Raw genomic sequence first — 5,315 nt, forward strand, 5'->3', positions numbered from 1 at the left:
TCTACTCAGGGGTACAGGAGAGGAGGGTCCGTCGGGAGGTTGAATCTCAGATCCAAGAGGAGCAGTGTGGTTTTTGTCCTGGCCGTGGAACAGTGGACCAGCTCTACACTCTCTACAGCGTCCTTGAGGGTGCATGGGAGTTCGTCAAACCAGTCTACATGTGTTTTGTGGACTTGGAGAAGGCGTTCGACCGTGTCCCACGGGGAGTTCTGTGGAGCGTGCTCCGGGAATACGGGGTACCAAGCCCCTTGATACGGGCAGTTGGGTCCCTGTACCACCGATGTCAGAGTTTGGTCCGCACTGCTGGCAATAAGTCGGATTCGTTTCCAGTGAGGGTTGGACTCCGCCAATGCTGCCCTTTGTCGCCGATTCTGTTCATAACTTTTATGGACAGAATTTCTAGGCGCAGTCGAGGTGATGAGGGGATCCGGTTTGGTGACCACAGTATTTCATCTCTGCTTTTCGCAGATGATGTGGTACTGTTGGCTTCCTCAGGCCGTGATCTCCAACTCTCACTGGAGCGGTTCGCAGCCGAGTGTGAAGCGGTTGGGATGAAGATGAGCACCTCTGAATCTGAGACCATGGTTCTCAGTCGGAAAAGGGTGGAGTGCCCTTTCCAGGTCGGGGAGGAGATCCTGCCCCAAGTGGAGGAGTTTAAGTATCTTGGGGTCTTGTTTACGAGTGAGGGGAGGACGGAGCGAGAGATCGACAGGCGGATCGGTGCAGCCTCCGCTGTGATGCGGACGCTGTATCGGTCTGTCGTGGTGAAGAGTGAGCTGAGCCAAAAGGCGAAGCTCTCGATTTCCCGGTCGATCTACGTTCCGACCCTCACCTATGGTCACGAGCTGTGGGTCGCGACCGAAAGAACAAGATCTCGGGTACAAGCGGCCGAAATGAGTTTCCTCCGCAGGGTGTCTGGGCTCTCCCTTAGAGATAGGGTGAGAAGTTCGAACATCCGGGAGGGACTCAGTGTCGAGCCGCTGTTCCTCCACGTAGAGAGGAGCCAGATGAGGTGGCTCGGGCATCTCTTTAGGATGCCTCGTGGACGCCTCCCTGGGGAGGTGTTCCGGGCATGTCCCACCGGCAGGAGGCCCAGAGGACGACCCAGGACACGCTGGAGAGACTACGTCTCCCAGCTGGCCTGGGAACGCCTCGGCATCCCTCCGGCAGAGCTGAAAGATGTGGCTGGGGAGCGGGAAGTCTGGGCTTCCCTGCTGAAGCTGCTGCCTCCGCGACCCGAGGATATTGGATGGATGGGTGGATGATTTAATTGGCTTTAGACAATTAAAAATACCAGAGAAACCTCAACATATCCTAAACAACAGGGTGAAACAAGCTTCCCACAATATAACCAACTAAGAAAATGCAGCGATTCGATGAGGATGGGATTCGAACCCATGGGTGTAGAACACAATGGATTAGCAGTCCATCGCCTTAACCACTCGGCCACCTCATCAGTTCTTGTGGTTTTCCAAAGGACTGAAAAGTGTCTCTAAATTCAGAAGGCTTAGTAACCAAGATGAAGTTGGATATTTTTGTCAGTGTAGAAAGGTAGTATTGGGTTAAACTCTGTTTACTTGGACCAGGACTGTGTTTAGACTTTGGTTCCCTTTCAATTTAAAGACTGATTCTAATTTCTCAAAACCTTGCATGTTTCAAGAGAACCCTCCACATCCCCTGAGGGACGGGTTTGATTGAACACATGGACTGAAAAGTAGCTCCCAGTCCAGATAGTGGCTGAGCATAATGACGATGCGGAAGTTTAAGTTTTTTGGAAGTCAAGAAATGCAACATTTCTGTCATATTCGGTTTGGTAGAGCAGGACTGCGCTTAGACGTTGATTCTTTTAATATTTAGATACTGATTTAATTGAGCTGTCACCTTATCATGGTGGAGGGGTTTGCGTGTCCCAATGATCCTAGGAGCTAAGTTGTCGGGGGCTTTTATGCCCCTGGTAGGGTCACCCTTGGCAAACAGGTCCTAGGTGAGGGTCCAGACAAAGCATGGCTCACAAGAACGCCAATGATGACCACAATACATGGACCACGATTTCCCTTGCCCGGACGCGGGTCTGCGGGGCCCCCCTCGGGAGCCAGGCCTGGAGGTGGGGCTCATTGGCGAGCGCCTGGTGGCCGGGCCTGCACCCATGGGGCTCAGCCCGACGAGGCAACGTGGGTTCCCCCTCACATGGGCTCACCACCTGTGGGAGGGGCCAAAGGGGTTCGGTGCAATGCAAGTCGGGCAGCGGCAAGAGGCAGGGACCTTGGCGCTCTTATCCCCGGCTACAGAAACTAGCTCTTGGGACATGGAATGTCACCTCTCTGGCAGGGAAGGAGCCTGAGCTGGTGTGCGAGGCAGGGAAATTCTGACTAGATATAGTCGGGCTCACCTCCACACACAGCTTAGGCTCTGGTACCAGTCCTCTTGAGAGGGGTTGGACACTCTTCCACTCTGGAGTTGCCCAAGGTGAGAGACGCCGAGCAGGTGTGGGCATACTTATTGCCCCCCGGCTTGGCGCCTGTACACTGGGGTTTACCTCGGTAGACGAGAGGGTAGCCTCCCTCCGCCTCAAGGTGGGGGGACGGGTGCTGACTGTTGTTTGTGCTTATGCACCAAACAGCAGTTCAGAGTACCCACCCTTTTTGGAGTCTTTGGAGGGTGTGCTGGAGAGCGTTCCCCCTGGAGACTCCTTCGTCCTGCTGGGGGACTTCAATGCTCACGTGGGTAACGACAATGAGACCTGGAAGGGCGTGATTGGCAGGAATGGCCCCCCCAATCTGAACCCGAGTGGTGTTCTGTTACTAGACTTCTGTGCTCGTCATGGATTGTCGATAACGAACACCATGTTCAAGCATTAGGGTGTCCATATGTGCACTTGGCACCAGGACACCCTAGGCCGCAGTTCGATGATCGACTTTGTAGTCGTGTCATCGGATTTGCGGCCGCATGTTTTGGACACTCGGGTGAAGAGAGGGGCGGAGCTGTCAACTGATCACCACCTGGTGGTGAGTAGGCTCCGATGGTGGGGGAAGATGCCGGTCCGACCCGGCAGACCCAAGCGTATTGTCAGGGTCTGCTGGGAACGCTTGGCAGAATCCCCTGTCAGAAAGAGTTTCAACTCCCACCTCCGGCAGAACTTCGCCCACGTACCGGGGGAGGCAGCGGACATTCAGTCTGAGAGGACCATGTTTCGTGCCTCCATTGTTGAGGCAGCCGATCGAAGCTGTGGACGCAAGGTTGTCGGTGCCTGTCGTGGCGGCAACCCCCGAACCCGCTGGTGGACACCGGCGGTAAGGGATGCTGTCAGGCTGAAGAAAGAGTCCTATCGGGCCTTTCTGGCCTGTGGTACTCCGGTGGCAGCTGACAGGTACCGACTGGCCAAGCAGAATACGGCTTCAGTGGTTGCGAAGCAAAAACTCGGGCGTGGGAGAAGTTCGGTGAGGCCATGGAAAACGACTTCCAGACGGCTTCGAAGAAATTCTGGTCCACCATCCGTCGCCTCAGGAGAGGGAAGCAGTGCACCATCAACACTATTTATAGTGGAGATGGGGTGCTGCTGACCTCGACTCGGGACGTTGTGAGTCGGTGGGGAGAATACTTCGAAGACCTCCTCAATTCTACCGACACGCCTTCCATTGAGGAAGCAGAGCCTGAGGACTCCGTGGTGGACTCATCTATCACAGGGGCTGAAGTAACCGAGGTGGTTAACAAGCTCCTCGGTGGCAAAGCCCCGGGGGTGGATGAGATCCGCCCGGAGTTCCTTAGGGCTCTGGATGTTGTGGGGCTGTCATGGTTGCCACGCCTCTACAACATTGCGTGGACATCGGGGACAGTGCCTCTGGATTGGCAGACCGGGGTGGTGGTCCCCCTTTTTAAGAAGGGGGACCGGAGGGTGTGTTCCAATTATAGAGGTATCACACTCCTCAGCCTCCCTGGTAAGGTCTACTCAGGGGTACAGGAGAGGAGGGTCCGTCGGGAGGTTGAATCTCAGATCCAAGAGGAGCAGTGTGGTTTTTGTCCTGGCCGTGGAACAGTGGACCAGCTCTACACTCTCTACAGCGTCCTTGAGGGTGCATGGGAGTTCGTCAAACCAGTATACATGTGTTTTGTGGACTTGGAGAAGGCGTTCGACCGTGTCCCACGGGGAGTTCTGTGGAGCGTGCTCCGGGAATACGGGGTACCAAGCCCCTTGATACGGGCAGTTGGGTCCCTGTACCACCGATGTCAGAGTTTGGTCCGCACTGCTGGCAATAAGTCGGATTCGTTTCCAGTGAGGGTTGGACTCCGCCAATGCTGCCCTTTGTCGCCGATTCTGTTCATAACTTTTATGGACAGAATTTCTAGGCGCAGTCGAGGTGATGAGGGGATCCGGTTTGGTGACCACAGTATTTCATCTCTGCTTTTCGCAGATGATGTGGTACTGTTGGCTTCCTCAGGCCGTGATCTCCAACTCTCACTGGAGCGGTTCGCAGCCGAGTGTGAAGCGGTTGGGATGAAGATGAGCACCTCTGAATCTGAGACCATGGTTCTCAGTCGGAAAAGGGTGGAGTGCCCTTTCCAGGTCGGGGAGGAGATCCTGCCCCAAGTGGAGGAGTTTAAGTATCTTGGGGTCTTGTTTACGAGTGAGGGGAGGACGGAGCGAGAGATCGACAGGCGGATCGGTGCAGCCTCCGCTGTGATGCGGACGCTGTATCGGTCTGTCGTGGTGAAGAGTGAGCTGAGCCAAAAGGCGAAGCTCTCGATTTCCCGGTCGATCTACGTTCCGACCCTCACCTATGGTCACGAGCTGTGGGTCGCGACCGAAAGAACAAGATCTCGGGTACAAGCGGCCGAAATGAGTTTCCTCCGCAGGGTGTCTGGGCTCTCCCTTAGAGATAGGGTGAGAAGTTCGAACATCCGGGAGGGACTCAGTGTCGAGCCGCTGTTCCTCCACGTAGAGAGGAGCCAGATGAGGTGGCTCGTGCATCTCTTTAGGATGCCTCGTGGACGCCTCCCTGGGGAGGTGTTCCGGGCATGTCCCACCGGCAGGAGGCCCAGAGGACGACCCAGGACACGCTGGAGAGACTACGTCTCCCAGCTGGCCTGGGAACGCCTCGGCATCCCTCCGGCAGAGCTGAAAGATGTGGCTGGGGAGCGGGAAGTCTGGGCTTCCCTGCTGAAGCTGCTGCCTCCGCGACCCGAGGATATTGGATGGATGGGTGGATGATTTAATTGGCTTTAGACAATTAAAAATACCAGAGATACCTCAACATATCCTAAACAACAGGGTGAAACAAGCTTCCCACAATATAACCAACTAAGAAAATGCAGCGATT

General features: G+C 55.3%; 1 non-coding gene across 1 annotated transcript; it reads right to left on the reverse strand.

Annotated features, from left to right (window-relative positions):
• Positions 1 to 1,374: 1,374 nt before the first annotated feature.
• Positions 1,375 to 1,456, reverse strand: trnas-gcu (transfer RNA serine (anticodon GCU)). The gene has a single exon. It is a non-coding gene; the product is annotated as a tRNA-Ser (tRNA).
• Positions 1,457 to 5,315: the final 3,859 nt, after the last annotated feature.

This window comes from Idiotropiscis lumnitzeri, chromosome 9, assembly GCF_059441095.1.
Source record: "Idiotropiscis lumnitzeri isolate Australia: NSW breed Sydney's pygmy pipehorse chromosome 9, RoL_Ilum_1.0, whole genome shotgun sequence".
Taxonomy (NCBI): domain Eukaryota; kingdom Metazoa; phylum Chordata; class Actinopteri; order Syngnathiformes; family Syngnathidae; genus Idiotropiscis; species Idiotropiscis lumnitzeri.